Source organism: Fringilla coelebs (assembly GCF_963513975.1).
Source record: "Fringilla coelebs genome assembly, chromosome: 9".
Lineage (NCBI taxonomy): Eukaryota > Metazoa > Chordata > Aves > Passeriformes > Fringillidae > Fringilla > Fringilla coelebs.
The window spans coordinates 7,453,916-7,475,589 of record NC_140067.1 but is presented as its reverse complement, the minus strand read 5'-3'; the positions used below and the strand labels follow the sequence as shown (position 1 = coordinate 7,475,589).

The 21,674-nt window shown below is 42.4% G+C and overlaps 1 protein-coding gene across 1 annotated transcript in view; it reads right to left on the bottom strand.

The window, feature by feature from the left end:
• The window catches only part of AGBL4 (AGBL carboxypeptidase 4), a gene marked incomplete at both ends in the record, with an annotated part of 878,788 nt that overhangs the window by 91,223 nt on the left and 765,891 nt on the right, over positions 1-21,674 (bottom strand). The gene's annotated exons all lie outside the window — the stretch shown is intronic.

Here is a 21,674-nt window from a genome sequence, read left to right as displayed (position 1 = left end):
CTCACTGGGATGCACACAACCATTGCTGCCTCTCTGTGGGGGCACGTGAAATAAAACAAAGGACCATGACAGACATTTCTTCACCTTTTTTTTTTTTTGAGAATATTGGAACATTCTGCACAGGACACTGTGCAAAATAGAGCCAAACCATCCTTCATTGTGATACAGGGCTTACTGCCAGTGATAAAAATATGCACCTTCCAGTTCTAGAGCATGATTATTTGGGCATGGCTCTGCCATCTCTGCACAGTTCTGCATTGAATTATGGAGATGTTCCCTTCTGCCAGGTGAAACGGGCTCAAAATCGTGTAAAAAGACTCCAGTATTTTCTGTGCAGTTTATTTCTTGTGTATAAGGAGAAATACTGCAAATGTTTTGTCTTCCTCTCCTTTCCAGCAGTAACTCAACAGAAAAACTCTCCAAAGCAAGTGCCTGGAATACCTCTCTGCTTGTGCAGGATTCTGCACCAACTCTTGCTTTAAAAGAAGACAGCAGGACCCCCTGGTACAGGAGTGCCTGCTCTGCCCACACCCTTCCCATGGCATCACTGGGAAGGAGGGAATGTTCACCTGGATCCCTACATCCAGTGCCATCAGCAGCACTGTCCAACACTAAAGAGTGCTATCAGATCAGATGCCACTGAATTACCCAGATTCCCCAAATTCCTACAACTTCTGGACCCGAACAAATGACGTGACAAGCCCATCCCTGTCACCTGCCAGCACGGGGCCATTGGGGCTGTCCTGGTGCCCGGATCTCAGATGTCCCTGCCTCAGCAGAGGGATGGAGAAGAGCTCTGTTGGCTCCTGAAGCTTCTCCCTGCGCTGAAATGCATCAGGGAGCTCTGCAGCCCCAGGTCTCTCCTGCACACAAAGCTTGCTGAGCTCTGGGACACTGCAGTGTGACAGGAAGGCAGGCTGGGCTGGGCAGCTCTTGTGACAGCAGTGCCAGCTCTCCTAGAGCCTCTGATGGAGGGAGAACATCATTTGGTGTGTGACACTAATATAATACAGATTTACTTCCCCCTGGCAGAAAACCAGTGTATAATACACAGCAACTGTTTAGTTTAATTAAACAGCCTAGAGAGAGTAATAGTGCATCTTATAAAGCCTCTGCTATGTTAAAATGTTAGCTAATGCAATATCAATATCTGACCATGCTTCATAGGAAAGGGAACATTTGATTGTGTTTGACTCTAATACAATAAATTGTTTGCTCCTGCCAAAACATTCTGCTGTGCTATAGAGGACCAGCCCTGCAATAAAGCACACATCTGCTATTTGGAGATACAGCACTGAGGAGAAAGATTAGCATTGACAGGATGAAACACCACACAGGATTTTCTTCCTCTCCAAGCATACAGAAATTAAAAACCAAGATTAAGTAATACTATTTTCACGAGATAATTTCCCCATCACAAACAGAATTTGATGAGATCAGATGCACACTGGCATATCACCATAAAACAGAACATCTTGTAGAGTCTCAAAACAGTGATTTGATGAAGTGAGCAGATAATCTAGTTAAACTGGGTGTTTGTAAAGCATGAATGTCCTTCACACAGAAGTCAGTGACCTAAGTCATACTTATTTTAGAACAACCAGACGGAATTCTTTATAGGAACACAGTTACTAACATAAAATAATCAAGAAGCACAGTGAGAAATATAACAATGGACTAGAATAATTTGTGACTTAAGACAAATAAAATTGCTGGTGTAAACTGTAGGATTTGAGGTATGTCATGGTGCACTTATTCATTCACAGTTTTCAAATTGTTTCCAAAAGAAGGTGGCCACAAACAGACATGCAGAGGCACAGATTACTAAGATAATTTTCCACAGGCTATCCAGCAAGAAATTCACCTGCAGAACATAAGTGAACTGAGCCTCAGCTTAGTATTCAATTATCAAGTTATCCAGTCTAACACAGTGTTAGTTTTTTTTAAACTTTAAACACACTGGAGTTTTTTTAAACTCTCCTAGGACCTTCACTCAAGAAAATTGTTGGTAGAAGTGTCACAGAGAATATTAGAAAGTCTCCTGGTGTGCTGAAATTTCCTTGAAGATCTTTTTTGTTCACCAAGACCATTTTCAAATAATCTGGTTGCAATGGTTATTTGTGAGGGAACAGTGTCCTTCACACATGTCCCCTTCACCTAAAGATTAAGCTTCCAGATCCCTTATTTGGAAGCTGTGACATTAAACAGGTAGCTCATCACCCAAATAATTGTTCAAAAAGATCTGTTTCAAGATAATTTAAAAGTAATTTCTTAAGTTAGCCCACAATGACTATTCAACTGTTTTTTTTTTTTTTTCTGGTTCCTTAGCCTCCAACTGAATGTATAAAACTCTCTATTTCAAATATTCCTGTGCACTAAATTTAGTCCAAACTTGCAACTGTCCATCCTATTCAGCATGTTTTTCAACATTGCTAGAATAATTGCTAGTTGTATGTACTACTTCCAGACACTGCTGTGTGTGAGCAGAACAGCATTTCAGTGGTTCACATTTCTCCTCCTCACATTCATTTCTTTATCAAAGGGAAAATGTTCAGCATTCTCCATTACAGAACAAAATAATTCAGTGCATTGTTGATATAACACATGAGTTTCTAATGGAAAAAGTCCTTTTATTCCCAGAAATAAAGTTATTGTGGCCTTAAAATGGACAATAACAGCCACTGAGACATTGAAAGTTTGCCACTTCATGCCTCAAGTGGTAAACCAAGCAGCAGACAATTTGTTGGCACTCAAGCTTCACAAGAATTATGCTATGCTCCTGAACAATAATGGTATTTCTGCTTCCTCTTTAGAGTCATAGATATTCATAGGTGGTTTACATGTAGAACCTGTTTCCCCCACTGCCACGCTGCAAATTTAAGCAGGGGAATAAAGTTTTATATTTCAGTTGAGGTTCTCTGGAAGATTTTGACATAATTACTAATCTCCAGCAATTCAGGTAGGATCACAGAATTAACATTTTATGGAATATATAATGTCACCTACTGATGGCAGTTTCAGCAAAGTCAGCAGAGAGGTGACCTCCTGAAATTGTTGCTCTTGGAGACAGGAGAACTTTAGTGGGAGAATGAAGAAAATAAACATATGTTTGCATTTACATGAGCCCATGAAAACACACTTAACCCACTGCTCTCTGCTGTCATACCCCAGGGGTATCTGCCAGCACCTACACACCACAACCCACCCCCATCAGGGCTTCTCTTGCTGCAGCACCTGCAAGTGAGAGGGGGAATAAATTCAGGAGTGGGTCAAAGTCTCATAGTCACATTTTCTTTATGCAGAAAATAATGAATAACTAGGCTCAAACAGCTCTGGATGCCACAGCTGTCTTCTGAGAGACTTACCAGTCACATCCTACAATATGATATTAAACTCATCATTTTCTGCTTTAGAGGTAGAATGCAGAGTGATTCAGATGCCTTATAAAAGTCATCATGTAATTTAATTCTCTCAAGTGCCTTTTCTTTGTGCTTACAAGCAGTGGCAGAGTTTTCCTCTCTCACACTGTTTCTTAAGTAAAGCTGTAATTACCTGGATGACCCAGGTTACAGAGCTCCAGAAAACAAAGGCAGACTTGTTCTTTCTTTACTCTGAGTCTCAAAACAGAAATCACTTACTAGACTGACAATGACTGAACCCCACTTCTTTGGAAAGAAAATATTCACTCCCTTGAAAAGGATGGTTTTTATCTTTTCTTGCCACTTACCATATAAACCTAGCATAAATAAACAAGCAAATGAATTCCTGCTCTAAAGTTCACTTGAATCCCTACTGTTGTGACATGCATTTTCCCACTGAGTCAGTTCTGAAGTTTCTGTCAGCTTCAGAAATGTACATATAAATTAGGGGGTGGTGAAAATTAAAGAAATCATGAATTAAGAAAAAGAACTTGCATTGTCAAGAGAGGAAATAGTTAAAGTAGTATAGAAGCTGGTTCATGATGGCACAGAAAGTTTTGAGAAAATATGTTCTCACTTGTCTGCATTTTTATTTCCTTCACTGAATGCTTTTTGGAAGGTCAGTAATTAAAGAGTGAAAGGAAAGAACTATGTTAATAGCCAGTGCTGACGTGACCAAACTTAGACTTTTAACAGTGCAATTATGATTCTTAAGAAAACAGAGGTTTATAAATAAATAAATAGAAGTCAGTAAATGCTGTAATAAAAGGATAAATGTGCATTGAGCCCAGAACATGAGCCACTAGAGAGACAAGTGATGCAGGAAGAAGCCAGCTCTGTCCACCAGCTGTCACTTCAATATGGATTTTATTAATTCTTGGGCATAGCAATTGGTTTCGAGAGAGAGGCATCCAAAAGCCTTCTCCACTCCAATAGTTCGTATAGGGGATGGGATAAACTCCTTGCAATGTTTTATCCAAGCTGCTAAAACCATGGACTGTCATTTGTTGCAAGGAAGGGAGCAGCCTCCAGGCAGACTTTGTGCTCTTGCTGCTAAACCACTGTTTGGAGAAAATGGACATTCAACAGCTGGCTCAGCAGATGCAGTTTGCCCCTTTTCATTCAGAAGACGTTCAGGAATTCCCAGAAGAATTGCTCCTTTGATGCTTCCTCAGGTACCTCTCTGAAGAAAAAAATCCTCAAAAGAATCTCTCAAAAGAAAATTTTGCAGGTGTCTCTAAGACATCCCTTTTGACATAAACACATGGTTGCCTCAGGATTAGCAATGCTTGCAGTGGTGACACCAGAAAACACAGGGGCACAACGTGCTCCTAAGGAAAAGGAAGGAAAAGTGAGCATTCAGCATCACATGGCCAGCAGTCCACGTTCAGCTCCAAGGCACTGCTCCTTCTCCTTTCAGCCCCACTGAATGGTGCCTGGTGCTTTGAATGCTCCCTGGAGATGTGTAACTCTTGTCTCCTTCTGGCTTTCCAAGGGTTCAAACTGCCTGGATATGGTACCCACATTTTCGAGCTTGAAATTTGGATGCCTGGTAAGATGGATTTACCCAATTTACTTTTCTTAGCTCTACCTTCTTCCCATATTTCCCCTGCCACCCCAAAAAAAGTGTTAAATTCTTCCACATTTTCCTCTGCTATCCTTTATATAACCTTTGACAAGTTAGTCCTACAGAATCATCCTCAGTTTTTTCAGACAATGCAAGCCACACCTTATCAGAGGCACTATTTCAGATTTATTCCACTCCCCTTTTGTAACCATAGGGACAACATCTTTCTCCTTCCATTCATCATCTCACAGACCACCTGCTCATTCACCTCTGTAAACACCATGGCAACAACAGCAATTATTTACACAAGAAATTAATAGTAGGAAAGGGAGTTACTATTTTTAAAAAACCTCAAGCTAAAAAGGTTTCCTCATCTTGCTTCCAGAGAAAGGAACATGCCAGTATAGAACCACTCTTGTTCTCGCTGATATGAAGCACAAAAGAGAATTTTGCTTTTTCTGTAGACAACCTTTACAGTCTGACAATGCCTTTTAGGTGTCCCTGCAGAAACAGCTTGCCAACACCGATGTGCCACTAACTCTGCATGACCTTCCAGCAACTCTTCATGACACTTCAAGCATTTTTTTCAGAACATTTCAATGATCTATTCCAGGAGCTGTTTTCTCTCAGAATGAACCGCTCCAACCCAGTTGCTATTCAAAAGCAACTATTTACCAACCCTGTTTCATGGCAAACAATGATAAATAACGATACCTCTTGATGGTAGGAGTAACCTGGCATGACTCCCTAGAGCCTCCAAGTGGATGGAGAAGAGACTTCTGTTTGTCTATGGTTCAGCAAAAGGATGGAAGCCCATCAGTACTTGTTTCCTGCCTGCCTTAAAAAGTAAGGGATGCTTTTATCCACAGAAGAGCAGGAACCTGAACCCGACCGTGGTGTGCCCATCAGTCGCCCCAGAAGGAGCTAAACTCAGAGTGCTGGCCGCAGAGTGGGAGGTCAGCAACATGCATATTCTGATGCTGGCTTGTTATCTGCTCTCTTCTCTCACCTGCCAGCGCAGATAACAACACCTCCCGAGGATTAGCTGACGTTTGGAAAGCACTTTGAAGGCATAAAGCATCACAGTGTGCGCAAGTGAAGTGTTAATTCATCGGCGGGGCCGATTCGCTCTGACCCCTCTGCAGAGACGTCCAGTTAATGTCAGCTCTGGCAGGTTCTGCATTCAGGCACCTGTCCACCAGCCCCTGGACTGGAGCCAGCAATTCACACAGGACACAGAAGAGCCGTCAGATGGCAGCAACATTTGGTCATGACGGGCCTGAATCGCATTTGAAAGGGTGACCTGGAGGTGAAAGGCTCCATCAAGAAGCCACTGCTGTTCAAATGCATATTAAATTAGAGATGCTCCAAAGAGACAGGTGAAGACCCAGATCAAGTTTAGGCAAGACTTTTGGCTCAGCTGCACGGACAATTCTTGTATAATTTTCACCCTAAATGATTATGACCAGAAAATATACTCTTATGGATTTAGGGTCTGACCTCAAGGCAAAACTAGAAGTGTGAGTCCGAGGAAGGACAATCCTTGTTCTGTCTCCTCCTTCCTCTGTCCCTCATAGGAAGCAAATGTGCACATACACTCAGCACCATTGTTTTTTGACCTTCACAATTTCTGAAACCTTTCCTTGCCTGAATTATTAGAAAAAAAAAGCAGTGGGACTGAACAGGGTCTTGGGGCATTACCTCACCCCAAACTTTGCTGGCTTTACTGGGCTCTGCAGCAGATGACCCACAGAACAATTTAGAAATCAGAATTAGAAACAGAACAATTAGAAAATGCTTTAGAAATCCTACCTTGCTCACTCCTCTGCTACTGAACAGCACTGGCTCTACAGAAAGAGGGCTCTTCAGAAAAGACAAGTGGAAAAAGAATCAAGAGCTTTTTAGAAGAGGGAAGAAATCCTACTATAAAAGAGAATAAAAAAGAGAATAAAAGAAAGCAAGCAAGAGGGGAAAAGAGAGTAAAGGAAAGGCAGAGAGAAGCTGAGGCAGTAACTGTTACTTATTCTCTTATAATTAAAGCAAGAAAATTAGGTTATGAAATAGAAATATCTAAATGACCGTGTTTTCACTGGATAATTAAATTTAGCCCTGGTCTGGTTGTGAAGGTTCTCCCAGCTGAAATGCTCCCAGTGGCTGTATTGAAGGTTTTAGCATGCCTTGGTGCTGTTCCTTAGACAGCAACTTGCTTGCTGTGTGACAATACACAAGCCATTTAATATCTTCAGGCATCATTAATTGCTGCTTATATGCCTGCAACTATATTAAGGTCAAGAATTCCTGTTCAACTATTCACTTCATAGCAGTATTAATAGCTTTGTGTTTTACCACTAACTTTTAATTATACCTCTGCAGAACCCTCGAACCAAGGAGCACAGACTTTACAAGTACATAAATAAGGCCCAAAGACATTGCCTGCTTCTCCTCTAATTACAAAGGCAAAGAGTGGTAGACTAAAAACAATGTCCAGGAGTTATGGCTCCCTGTCCCCTAATATCCTAGGAACTCTTGCAGTTGGACAAATTGTGTGTAGGCAAATCAAACTCTTTAACTACCAGTTTCTCTATAGTCTCTCAAATAATATATGTCATTATTCACTATTTCTTACTAAATAAGTAGCAGCAGGCAGAATATAAAGTCATCAGGCAGAAGACCAAAGGCAAACAAAATGAAGTGTTTTTTAAATTAGCTAATACTGCAGCACTCACTGACACTAGATTTTGGCCAAAGAACAGATGAACAGAAAGATCAATCAAAGAAAAATTATGTTATTACACTCCAAACAGTGAACACAACTCCTTGAACATTAAATCCCAAATTACACATCATCAGAAGCCTTGCTCTCTTCTCAGACTATCCCTTAGCATCTGCACTAAGATTTTGAGCCATATATACATTGGGTTTGATGCAGCATCACCATTCCTACTTTCCAATTACACCATAATTTATACTGCAGAATAAGACTTCTGTAGTTCTTAAAAAGGTGAAGTGTTCATTGGTGGTGAAAAGTATGTGTATTTCTACAGTTTAAACTAAATCACTAAAAAGAGATTAGACAAATTACTCTAAGGTAGATCCTGACCTATATAAAGCTTTCAGCTCAGCAAGCCCTAAAAGAATGAGAACTAGGCGTCAAAGGTAAAGGTCCATTTTACAGATGGAACTTATTTTAAAGAGACCCCCAAATTTTCCCTCCTATCCAGAAAAGTGGATTAGTTGGACCTTTTAGACAACCTGTAAGGATTGCTTTTATTTTCCACAGACCCACGTGGAGTAAGAAGCAAAAAGCCATACCTGGATGGCAACTGCAAACCTGCTCAGCCAGGTGGGAGGAACAGCATAGCCTGTGCCATCCAGAGAAATGGTGAGCCTCCACTTGTTTGAGAGCACAGGAAGGCTGTGCAGGGGCATTGTGCACATGCCTTACCAGGGGGCTGACAGCTGAAAACCAAACCAGCTCTGTCTGCTCACCCTCCTGGCCCAGCCTGGCCACAGGCAGGAGCTGTCCATGGTCATGGTTCTTACTCTGCTCCCTCCAGGCTGAGCCTTTCTGTTCCTTCCCTGTGCTCAGGGTGAGCAGCCAGCACATCGAGGAAGAGACAAAGGTGAAAGCTGATAAACAGGAGCACAGCAACACTGAAAGAGATTAGGGACTATGCAGCAGACATAAATGCTGAGGGGAGGGACAGCACAAAAATAGCAAACAGAACTGACCCTGGTGTTGTCTTGCTGACCCGTGATTCATCCACAATGGGAAGAACGGGTTTTCTTGGCTTTGTCCTACTCAGAGACAGCTCAGCATAACATTTTGTACCAAACTGTGGGATGTTTTCTCTGAGCTTTACATCTAGCAGTATTTATGGTCTGCACAGTGCTATAAAAGCTAAAATGTAATGCACATTTTGGAAGGGTCTGCTGTTGCAACTGAAAGCACAACATATCATGCCTTTTCCAGGGCATTTCATCAGCATCAATTCTATATGAAAGCTTTTTCCCCAAAATTCCCCTATTCCTACTTGGCCAAGAGGTGTCCTGGGCTGCATCAAAGGCAGTGTGGTTAAGGGAGGTGATTCTTCCCCTGTACCCTGCTCTTGACGCCTCATCTGGAGTGCTCTGTACAGTTCTGGGGTCCCCAACATAAAAACGACCCAGAACTGCTGGAGCAAGTCCAGAGAAGACCATGAGGATGCTCAGAGGGATGGAGTACCTCTCATGAAGACAGGCTAAGGGAGCTGGGCTTGCTCAGCCTGGAGAAGTGAAGCCTCCAGGGAGGACTTCTATTCCTTTCCAGTATCTCCCTAGGGGGACAAGAAAGCTGGAGAGGGACTTTTGACAAGGACTTGTAGTGCAAGGACAAGGGAGAATGTCTCAGACTTGGAGGGCAGGTTTTGATTAGATACTGGATGAAAATTATTTACTGTTAGGGTGGCAAGGCCCTGGCACAGGTTGCCCAGAGATGCTGTGGATGTTCCATCCCTGGGAGTGTCCAAGGCCAGGCTGGATGGGGCCCTGAGCAACCTGGTCCAGTGGAAGATGTCCCTTCCCCTGGCAGGATACAGGAACAAGGTTTTTTTCTAAGGTTCCTTTCAACCCATTCTGTGGTTCTGTGGCATTACTGCAGGCAATAATGTCACCTTGTGCTCCTCCTGCCAGACCAAGGAGCAGGACAGCTAACTGTGCCTGTAAATAGAGTCACAACATCTCAAAGACAATGTCTCTCCTGCAAGCACATCCTGGGGACTACTATTTTTTATTATTTCAAACAGAAAGAATATTCAGTTCTTGCAGAAGATCAGGGGGCTCAAGATTCAGCACAGTGCTGTAGAAAATAAGTGACGATCTCAGGAGGACCCACCAGGGCATACCTAACAAAGGATTGGTAGGACTCAGAAGAAGAATATTTCCCACCCTAGAGAGCAGCAGCTGACCCACATGATCAATGGTTGACTTAGAGATTTAGGCAGTTTCTGCATGCTTTTTCCTCTCTGTGTGTATATATTCACCTTTATAAGGATGTCAGTGTGTAAAATTCATCTTCAAGTACAAATATTCTGAACTCGTTTTCATCCTTCTCCTCTGTATCTGTTACAGCTGTCTGTAATGGACAACAAAGCAATTTGCTCTGAACTGTAAATAAATCAGACCAACATTTAATCCTTGCTCTCTTAAATGTTGCATCATCACTGATGGTTTTCAGGTTGAGCATTGTGAACAAATATCTTGTGATTTAACCCTCCAAGGCAGATGAGCCCCCACAGAGCCACTCACTCCCTCTGCAGTGGACTGGAGAAGAGAATCAGGAGGATGAAAGTGAGAAAACAAGGTTTGCTCTCTTATTCCAACCACAGACCACATGGCAAGGCAGAAACCAACTCCACTCCAAGCAGCAAAGTCTTGCACAAAACTTTGGCAGACAACTCATGGGCAAAGCAAACTTTTGGTGAACCTGCTGTGTTTTTCCATAGTTTCCCTGACAGTTTCCTCCCCTCCACACTCCCACACACCACACTGAGAGCTGCAGAAAGTCCAGAGCTTTAACTTTGGATTTCTCGGAAGGAAGGAGGTTTCTGCTATCTCTGATGGTTGGAACCTGATCCTGTCATCATTAACTTTCTCAGAGATTCTTCATTTGCTGAATATTGGTCTGTAATAAGAAGCAGGAAGGATAGGCATTTTTATAGCAACTACCTGCCAACAGATTTCAGTTCTTTATCCCTTCAAAATCCCACATCTGTCCATGTCTCCAGGCACTAGTGGAAGAAGCTCTGCATTAGTTATTTTTATTATCAACATAAAAATCTTTCCATTTATTTATTTATTAAGGAGAAAAAAAACCAGCTATCTACAAACCTCAGTTCATTTTGTCCTTAGGCAGACATTTAAAGCTGTCTGCCAATGTCTTTTCTTAATAAAAAAAAAATAAGCTAAAGTCTTTATTACACACTGTGTAACAAAATATGACCAGCTACATTCACCCAGCTGAGACCTGCACCAGCCATCTATCAGAAAGGATTGCTGTCACTGGGAAAGGAAACATCTGCTAGAGGAGGTGGTCCTATCCTACACCTGAACCTGGCCACTGATGGTGCACCAGCCAGACCCCCAAAAAAACCCCACTGTGAGGCTGGGTCTTTGCTTTTGCCTCTTAGACTGTGATATGATGAAGGCTGAAAAATACAACCCAAACCACTTCTGTACCTTGCACAAATACCCCTTGGACCCTCGTGTGAGGACATGGTGGGTGATGCATCTTCTGTCCAAAATTCTGGTGCCTGTATCATAGGGATACATCCCCTCTCCCTGCAAAGCAGGAAGGATTTGGAGGCCTGGCTGGGATATGTGGCAGAGCTGCTGCCTGCTCTCTTTCTAGGCTAGTGACTGGCATGTTAAACCCAAACAACACATCTTAGACTGACACAAGATGAAGCACATTAGGCAGATGGCATGTTTTTTCTGCACAAGCCAGTGCCAGAGTATTTCCTCCTAATGATCTTCTGTTCTTGTTCTCACAGCAAAATTAGTTTTAAAGCAAAGAGAAACAACAACAAAAAAAGGTATGTAGCATGATGAGAGCAAAGATTACTATGTGGGAAAAATATCAACAAGAGTGGGGTTTTGTTCTTTCAATTCCATGGCTTTTATTTATTTATATATATGTATATATATATAGTTTATAAAAACAAACACCCTATTTTGTCAGACTTGAAAAGTCAAAATTTACATTTAAATGGAGACATTTAGCTGGGTTTTTTTTCTCTCTCTCATCTCTTGAATGCATAGTACAAAAGATTAAAAACTCTCAATTTTCCTAAATGGACGGGTAACAGGTGAACTTTGCATTCTGAGAGCCATTCATTCAGTGAACAACATTCAACCCAGCAAAGACCAAAGCCCAGCTGATCAAGGGGAAAAGAGCACTGGCTGCTAGGCCTGACACAGATTTGCTGAACAGCTGAGACCAGGAGAAGCTGTGATCCCATTGTGTCCTGTTCCCAAGGAGGAAATTATGCCCTACACAGCAACACCTACATTTCCAGATGTACAGTGGATCACTATCCAAGCGAAAATCGCTGCAATTTTAGAGATTGCAGTGCTACAATAGCCCTGGTTTCATTGCCAGAACTACTGCAGATGTTTAAAATGTGAGGTGGTCTGCTTGTAAGAGAAAATGACAAGACTTAAAACAAGTCCATAATTGCATGGCATTAAAGCCATTGTAAAATATCAAAGTGGACACAAATACTGTGATGACCCTTAAAGCTTGCTACCAATTACCTTCCTTTAATTTTCCTTTTTTTTTCCTTTTCATTTTTCTTGTTTACTTCCTGGCCAGGAAAATAATTACTGATTTTAAGCAGGGAGTCTATCAAGCAGGTACAAGTGCAAGCAGCGTGCTCAGATAATGCCATCTTAGCCCATGGGAAGGTGCAGTAGCTGCTCATTCCACTCTGGGCTGCATTTCTCCTCTCTGGCTTTTGCTAATACAGAGCTGATCCACAGTGCTAAAAGGACACACAAGCCAAGTGCTAACCTCACGTTCTTTAAAACCAGGGTTAACCACAGATCCAATCAGCCCGTTGTGGGGTCTGATTTTAAAGGCTTTTAACAGTTGTCTTATACTGAGTGAAATGCGTCTATAAAACCCCCACCAACAAACCTAAAAACCCCCCTACCATCTCCATCTCCCCTGCCAAAAAAACCCAAAACCAACCCCCCCAAAAAAAACCCCAAACCCAAAACCAAAACCAAACAAAAAACCAAAACAAACAAACAAACAAACAAAAACCCAAACCAAAAATCAACATCAACAACAAAAAAGAACAAAACCAAAAAAACCCAAAAAATCCTCACAAAACTCCCCCAGGAATGGTAATAACTGTTTGGAAAAGTCACAGACACAAAATCTAAATGCCTGGGAGGCAAATGCACGATCACACCATACCCAGCAATAGGAAAATACTCATTCTTTTAAAAAAGTTGCAAACAGTGTTTCTAGACTCCCAGGACCAGAAGCTATCCCAATCACATTCCTTCTGGGATATGTATTCTGATGTGCACCCATCATCTCATTGGTCCCTCTGTCTCTGGAGAATTTCCCTTTCTGTCACTCTCACAAACCACACAAGAATCCATTGTTTAAGCAACAAATGCTGCCAGATTTCCTAGCAGTTCCCAACTTAAAAGCATTAAGAAATAAAAATACAAGAGAATGGAATATGTTGAAGAAATTGATTCTGAATTTAGGCCTTATCCTGAGATTAAAAGGATTTGAACTGAGCCAGCAGGACAGATATCACAACGTATGAAGAACCTGTGTCCTGGTTTTCTCCTCAAACAACCAGGAGCATCTGGGAGTATTTGGTTGTATATGGAGCACTGACTTGACTGGAATCCTTGTGATATTAATCCAAACAGTCTGAGGACTCTGCACAAGAAGTGGATGAGCAATGCCTCCTTTCCCAAACTCACCTCTCTACAGCTGTGTCCATCCCTGTGGTTCCTTCCCCTCAAATATGAAGCAGAGCTTTAAGGTAGTGCTGAGATCACTGTGCCATTGCTGCAGCTGCTGCAATGCTCTTTCTGGACACAGACTTATCACAGCAAAAAAGCAGGAGGCTTTTACTTCAGGCAACCCTTAGGATAAGATTTCAGCCTCCAAGTGATATCAGCTTGATTCAACCCTGAGTTCTCCCAGGATCCAGTGAAACACTCCCTTTTGTTGCCATTTCCTACCATGACCTGTTCTAACAATACTACACAAAGGTTGGGTTATTTACACATTTCTTGTGGCATCCATGCCCACAACATCCAAATCTGACAAATGTTGATTCCACACAAGTGAACTCAGCTGGTCAAGAGGATATAAAGCAATATAAAATGTCAGCTCTCATGTTCTCTGGCTAAAGCCAGCCATGTAATCAGGCACTCTTTATGATGGGCATAGGTGAGCAGTGATGACAGAGTTTATCAGATACCAAAGGCCACCAAAACATACTCCTGCCTCTGCCTCTGCAGGAGTTTTTCAATCCCAAACTTGGCACATGGTTATCACAGCTGGTGGAAACATGAAACCTTCAGAGTTACCTTCGAGCCCCAGCAAGAATTAGCATGGCCTTGAATTAACCTTGAATCTCACCCAAGGGAAGAGCTGTGCAAGGTATTGAAACAGGCTAACTGGCTGCAGAGTGTGAGCTTTGGGACAGAACAGGGCCAATAAAGATAAAATACTGACCTCTTCCTCCTGCTCATCCTGCTGAGGGCTGCACAGGGCTCAGCCAGCTGCTCTGCTCCTCCAGGGAATGGCAGCTGAGCCCAAAGGCACCAACTAAAGCAGAGCTACATCTCAAGCTTAACACCCAAATCTCTAGAATGGCTTCTCTGCTCTGAACAAGCATCTCCTGGGCTGGCTGGGTGGCCACTGGGTCTATGTGAACTTCTCTGAGTTACCTGAAGCACTTTTGTTTAAAGTAGGCATCCCAAATTTCTTGTGTTTTTTTTGGCAAAAACTATTTTATTCTTTTCAATAACCAATTTGTGGAAAAAAGCACTTTTAGAAATATTATTCAGAGAAGAATAAGCTCAGCACACAACTGCAGTCAGGTGCCTCATGGAGAGTGGTCCAGCCTGAAAGTACCCAGTCCTTAGCACTAGCCCAGCTTTTTAGCAGAGTGCTCCATGTCTTTACATCCACAAATTTCCCTGCACAGGAGAGATCTTCTTCACATAGCTCCTCCTTTTTCTCCACCCACCCCAAAATAACCCCACAAGCCAACAGCCTACAGCTTTATGTGCAGGAATTTGACAACATTGCAGTCTTGATCTGCAGCTGGAAGCAGAGACACGAAGGACAGTACCAGTGAAGAGCAGCAAAGCACCATTCAAGCCCGATTCCTCTTCTGTGCCAACATGATGGACTCATACTCAAACCACCACAGCTAAAACTGTGCTGGGCTGCTCACCTACCTGCAAAAACCAATACATACCATCCTACCATGTTCTGAGTGTTGGCTTTTTTTTTTTTTTAAGTTTGGTTTGTTCTGGTTTTGGTCAGTTTATTTGGGGTTTTTGTTTGTTTGTTTTTGTTTTGTTTGTTTCTTTCTTTTTGCCTTTTTTTCTTCTGGTTAATAGGTTTTGTTCTTTAAGGTGAGGGGCATTTTAGCTTTGTTTTCAAGGGCTATCCAAGTTCCAGTAAATGACAGTGGGTTGTGTATAAAGCTGAGGCATTTTATTCTCTAATATCAGGAAATTAATATGCACGCATTTTTCAGTTTTTTATCTTGTGAATACAAAGACTGGATCAAAGCATCAAAAAGAAAGAAAGTGGGCTTTTTTTTTTTTCTTGCCTAAGTTTTCTGGGACTCAATAATATTGTCAGTTTCTCTTTCTCTCCTGCTTCTATTTTGTCTTAAGGCTCTGCATCTTGGAAGACTGTGAAGCTGCTGTGTGATTTTTATCTCCATGATTAAAGTGTTACACTTTATTGAGCTCTTTGCATCAGCACCAAAATCTGCAATGCAGGATTTTACATAACACTTCATTTTCTCCTCGCACCATTACTGATATTAACCTGGTCGCAATAAACAGAAAATACAGCTCGGCTCATGATGTACTCCTGAGTTTTTGTGTGTGTGTGTGTGCATAACAGGAAAGGAAAAAGAAGAAAAGGAATGGAAATGAAAGGGCCTCCACCCTGTGAAAGACTAGGAATGGCTGCATGAACTTGTCTTTTCCTTAAAGAATAATCTCAGCCTTTCAGAGTCAAAAGGAGAAGTTCTGTGCTGGAGCTTCTGCATATAAGGATTTCTTCCAAAATAAAAGAGCAAAACATAACATCCAAACTACTTCCAAATTCTCTAACTGGTTTTTATTCATCACTGGATTTCTGAGATGGAAGATTTGATTGATATCCTACTTTGGGATGACTTGTTTAAATGACGAAGAACATGAGATTTGCCAAGAGGACACCAATAAGGGTTTGGAAAGCAGCTGAGGAGCTGGATGTGCCAGCACGGGTGACCTTCCCACTCCATCAGTGGGTGGAACCTGTGTGTTTCACAGATATGAGATCTCTGAGTTCCCAGGAAAACGGTGTGAGTCAAATACCCAAACATGTAGGAATCTGGGTTACTGACAGAGATTCTCTTTTTGCTGAGGAGAGACCTGCAGGTTGTGGAGCAGAGACATCTAGAAGCATAAGCAAGCTACAGGAACCATGAAAAAGAGATGGGTCATCCATGAACAGATAGTTACCAAAACCTGACTGGGGGAAAGCCAGTGTGGGGAACCTGGCATGTCCCAGAGAGAGCCTTCAGAGGCAAAGCCAGTTTGGGCATGGATGGATAGAAATGCTTCAGGAGCTTAGGCATCATCTTCAAAACAAAACAATTAGGAGGACGGGCTCCCTAGACTTGCTCTTCCCTTTGGATAACAGAAGCTCTCCTTTTGCAGTCCTGAAATGCTGGAGGTGGGGACTTGAGGGATGTCCTAAAAACCTGTGCCAAGCTGTCTTCACTCAGGTGCTGCAGGACCATGAATTCACTGTGCTGCCACAGCAGCCCCAGGTACCTCCTTCCAGCAGTGGTCAGGAAAGTCAAAGCAGGCTGGGCCCAGCGGCACTGCTATAGCTTACCCTGAAATGTTCTGGTTATTTTTGAAGGATTGTTTTGTTTTTTAACCCAAGAGAAATGTTTTAGGAAGCTCGCCAAGCTTCTGCCCCCTACTTATGTGGGTTCTGCTCTTTACTCATGCTATTTATTTTGTACTTGCTCTTTACTCAGTTTACTACAGCTTGAAATATAGCAGAACATTTTTCAGTTCGTCAGTGTGTTGTTTGCTGTCAAGGAGACGAAATGTTACTACTTTCCTCTAGAGAAGCTTAGGACATGATGGATGAAATGTCACAAATAATTAGACTTTTTTTATGAATTACATTTTTTAAACTTCTGTTTGCATGTCAGCAGGTGTGTTACGGATAGGCTGCATGGAAGGACCTGGGGAAATTTTAGTTCTCTGGGAACAGCAGTAATGTAATATCTGATAAGCCAGCTGAGACAAACTTTAAAAACTTCTACTATGGCAATTTGGGGCTAGGAAAGATCTGAGTCCAGTGGCAGAATCAAAAAGGTCCAATCCAGTTCCTGAAGAGCATGGACACAATTAGGGATTTAAAGATTGCTTGACACAATCTGACCCAAAGTCCATCCACTGCTGGGTCTTGTTTCTGACGGTGATGTTTTGTGGCACTATTAAGCCCTACATGATCCGACACCCAGTGATAATCTAAATAACTATCAGGCTTGGAGGAAATACAAACTGCAGCTCACTTTCACACTTTGAGCAGAGATGTGCTGCAGATAGGCAGATACTCAGATTGTATAAAATTATCTAGGAGACAGACATGAGCAAACCCTCCAACTCTGAACTCTCCCTGGATAACTGGTCTACACTTTATGGGCTGGGCACACAGCAATGAACGACCCCAAATACCGGAGCATGCTGAGAAATCTGCACAAAACAGTCACACTTCTTCTTCTTTAGGGTTTATGTGAGTTTTGAGATCTCTCATCATTTTAATCTCTAAGTTTATAAATGGCCAGTTGTTACAGCAGTAAACACTGGATCAAGCATAAAGCTGCAGCTGAATTACTGTTCTGAAGTCTTGTACCACATGCAATGACTTTAAATTGCTTGCTTTGCTAGAAAGGCTGAAAAAATGTGGAGCTGTGACACTCTAAATCACACTAATCAATGATGTAAATCTAAACTGTATGAATGTATCAATAATGAGAAATGCTCCAGGGGAAAAAAACAGGGGAACTGCACACCTTTAAGATCTCCCCTCCATAACCAGCTTATTCTCATATGTTGTAGCATCATCAAGAAAAGATAAAGACTAATAATGACATGGCAAAATTTACTTAACCCCTTGACATGGAAATAAAGCCTTATTTTATCTATGGGGGAAAAAAAAGTCTCTCACATGTTATTTGCTAAGCAGTCTCAACTGATTAGGAATGATTCAATTAAAATGGAAGCGTTACAGTGAATGACATAAAATGCATCACTGAAATTTTCTCAGGAGATTTAAATGTTATTTTTAATGCTAAAGATAAACTGTATGCACACAAACGTTTGAAGGGGAAGAGGAGCCATGAAGTTCCAGTGTTCATAAACAGAACCCAGCTTGTTTAGGGCATCGCAGTATTTCAGAATATTATAGATATTGGTATTATCAAAACAAGGCCTGGGAAAATAGTTTTCAAATACCAGGAAAGGAGGGGGAGACACCTCTCAAACCCTTTTTTTCTTCTTACTCAGAAAACAAAGCTGTGATCATCGACTCATCTCTAAGGATCATAAAACAACAAAAGAAAATTGCCTCCCAATGGCTAACATGATGAGAGGGAAAAGAGGGAGCTTGAGTAGCTCCTTGACTGTGTTGCTTCCTCCCAGCAACAGCTAATGAGATTCCCTGCCAAGGTGGAACCTGCCACACATCCTCTACATCAAAGGGGATCTGGAGGATATTCTATTGCCTTTGACTACCACGCTGCCTAGTGTGGCAGAAAGCCACATCTGAAAGTCCCCATGACCCCCAAAAGTCACGTATTGCTCTCTGAGGAGCTTGGGAGCTGATAAAACCCCTAATCAAGCCCTTGTTTTGCTGCTTCACAAGCACTTGTGTTCTAACAGCTGCGTGCAGGTTTATCAGGGAGAGCTGGCTGCATCTCTGTCTTCCTCAGTCAGGCCCATCAAAGCTTACATGGCCTAATCACTGTCCATCCTGCTCTTCCTTCTCACTGCAGCTAGACAAGGCTCAGGAACACTGCCAGATTTCCTGAAGTCACAGAGCTGCTCCCATGATAGGTTCCCAATCCGTGTTCCATGCGCTACAAGCCACCCGCAGCGGGGCAAGGCTCAGTCAGCGCCCCAGACCCCTGTGGCTGCTGTCCAAGGTGCCTGTGCTCCCTGTGCTCCCTGTGCCACTTTCTAGCCAGTCTAAAAACACCTCATGGATGGACTCAGTGGGCAGGGTCACACTGCAGCCCAGCAAACAAAGCCCAGGGGACATCAACCCGCCCAAGGGTGTGTGGAAAAGCCAACCAGTGCTTTTGATTTCTGCCCATTGTGCTGCTGCTCTTGTTTTGGAGGGTTAGGGAGAGGCTCCAGGTGCTGAACCGAAACCTTTTCCACGTCAGACCCTGTTTTCAGGCAGAGGGAAGGGGGAGGTTGTAACTACAAAAATGACATGGAGATGGGAGGTCACTCATCTCTTTCTCTTCTGCCTCTTCTGGGTAATTATTTTGTTTAGGGGAGACAGGAAGCCTTCATAGTCAGTGCAGCTTCTCCCACTGATCAATGCAGGCAAAGGAAGCAGAAAGAAGCTGGTTTTCTGGGAAACTATTTGACAACCTTGCTATTTGCTGCACTTTACACTGGGAACCTTGCTTCCTTCCTTTTGGGGCAGAGATATAGAGAAGTATTCCAACACGAAGGCATAATTTTGGCTCTGTTCCACTCGACTGGAGATAAGGATGCAGTGTCAGCTGCCTGGGAACATAGCTCCCAGTGCTCTGATATTTTTTTGGATTCCTCTGGTTGGGTCCCAAGTCACTGGGCTCATTTATCACACATTGAAGACTGTTGTTTCCTAACACTTCTGCTACAGGGAATACTTCAGGAGGCCCTGCCTCCACTGTTCCCAAGCCAGCAGAAAAAAAAGGTGCAGAGGCTCCCATCTCATGAAGTGACATGTGCATTGATTGCTCAGTTCTGACACAGGCTTGGCATTTGACCTTCAACAAATCATCCAGTTCCCCTCAGCTCTCACTCTTATAATGGGCATTGCAGAAATCAGTCTGTCTGATCTCCATAAATCACCACCTCCTCATGAAACACTTTTCCATAGTGCCCAGTAGTGCAAATTCAATGGGATGCTGATCAGAACAGGAACTGCTGTACCACATATAGCCTGCCATTACACACACCTAAACACAACACTCTTTTCTTGTGCTCCAGGGTGGAAGTGCAAGAATTACTGGTAAAAGGAACATCCAGAAAAAATTTTATTTCAAAAGGTGCTGTTTACTTAAGAAATTACCCCTACTTTGTATTTAATATTTCATACCTAAGGTTCAATCAATGCAGGAAATTCTCCTTCTCTTCTTGTATCTCAACAATAATGATGCAAAAGGTCATACAGCATATCATCAATAAAATACTGTCTCTTGAAAATCAGTTTTCAGATAGTCAAATTATTTTTGAAATAGAAGTGCCATTCTTTAGCCCTGACAGGAAGTTAGGGGCACAACATTCAGTTTCCATTGAAAAATCAGAGTGTAAAAGGGTAGGGGAAAAAAATGTCCCAAAAATCACTAACACTAATGTCATTCAGGCCTGGTAAAAAGAGATTAAATGTTACCCTTTATAGTTTGCAACCCAAACAGGAGATCACTGAGCTAGAGCATGACAATAAAATCTATTGCATGCATGCAAACTTGCCAGTCAAATCTCCAGCTCTCTCCAGGCTGGAAAAAATAACTGAAGAAAAAAGAAACAACAAAACATCAGAACAACTGACTGAAGAAGTAACACTTCAAAAACCTTTCTGTTTCAACTACATATAATAAACTGTTCCTCATACTGGGGAAAGTCTGAGGGCTGGATGTTTCTCCTTTTAATGTGAGATTTTTACTGTGACAATTTATCCTTAATGTTACTTGAACACAGGTTACTCTACCTGCACACCAAGATATATTGGCTTGGAGTTTAATTTTGAGACACTTAACATTACATTTTCCCAAGAAATGGTTGCTCTTCTCCTGAATTTGATGGCTCATTGAGCTTCCAGGTAAGAGCTGGTTTTACAGGGATGTCTCTGTACATTCTTTACAGTCCTTATAAAAACTGCCTGGCCAGCCAGAGCACTCATTGCCTGGGGAACTTTTGGTAGGGGTAGGTTAATCTATGTGACCTCCATAGTTCATCTGAAACTGCTGCACAACTTTCTAAAGAGCCACCTTTATTTCCTCCTCCGTCTCTGAGTGACTCCCAGCACACACTTTCTCCAGGATAGATGGATCAAACACAGAGGTGAGCATAAACACATTTCTTCGTGTGAAAACATTTGCAGTGGTGTAGATAAAGGCTCAGGGCTGCCCACTAACACTCACAGTCCCTCGTGTACCAGCCCCAGTGCAAAACCACGTAAATGTGCAAACACAACGATTGTGCTCCAGCAGAAGTATTCCTGTTCCCACTAGAAATATAATCCAGCTGCTGAGAGGGGCTTTTTATTAGCAGGAATCTGTCCATTCCAGTAATGAAAACAATTTTTCTGTTCTCTAAAAGGACCAAGTACCATTCATTCCAGTTTAAAGTCTTTTTCTGGTACGCTAATGTGTTTGATTTTTAAGCTGATGATGGGTAGTCTGTGGAAGTTATTTCAATGTAGAGCAAAGGAGTAGCTCCACACAGCTTGTAAGCCTTTCCTTCCCCATCCTCTGAAGCAGCATTAATCAGAACTGCTGCCTAAGCCATGGTACATTTTGTAACTCTACCCAGCCTTCTTCCCACCCCTTAACACCTCCTCTCCTCTTTCCCCCCACCCCATCAGCGCTGCTCCCCCAGCACAAATTGCCACACATCTGTACAAAGGACAGGCGGAAGAA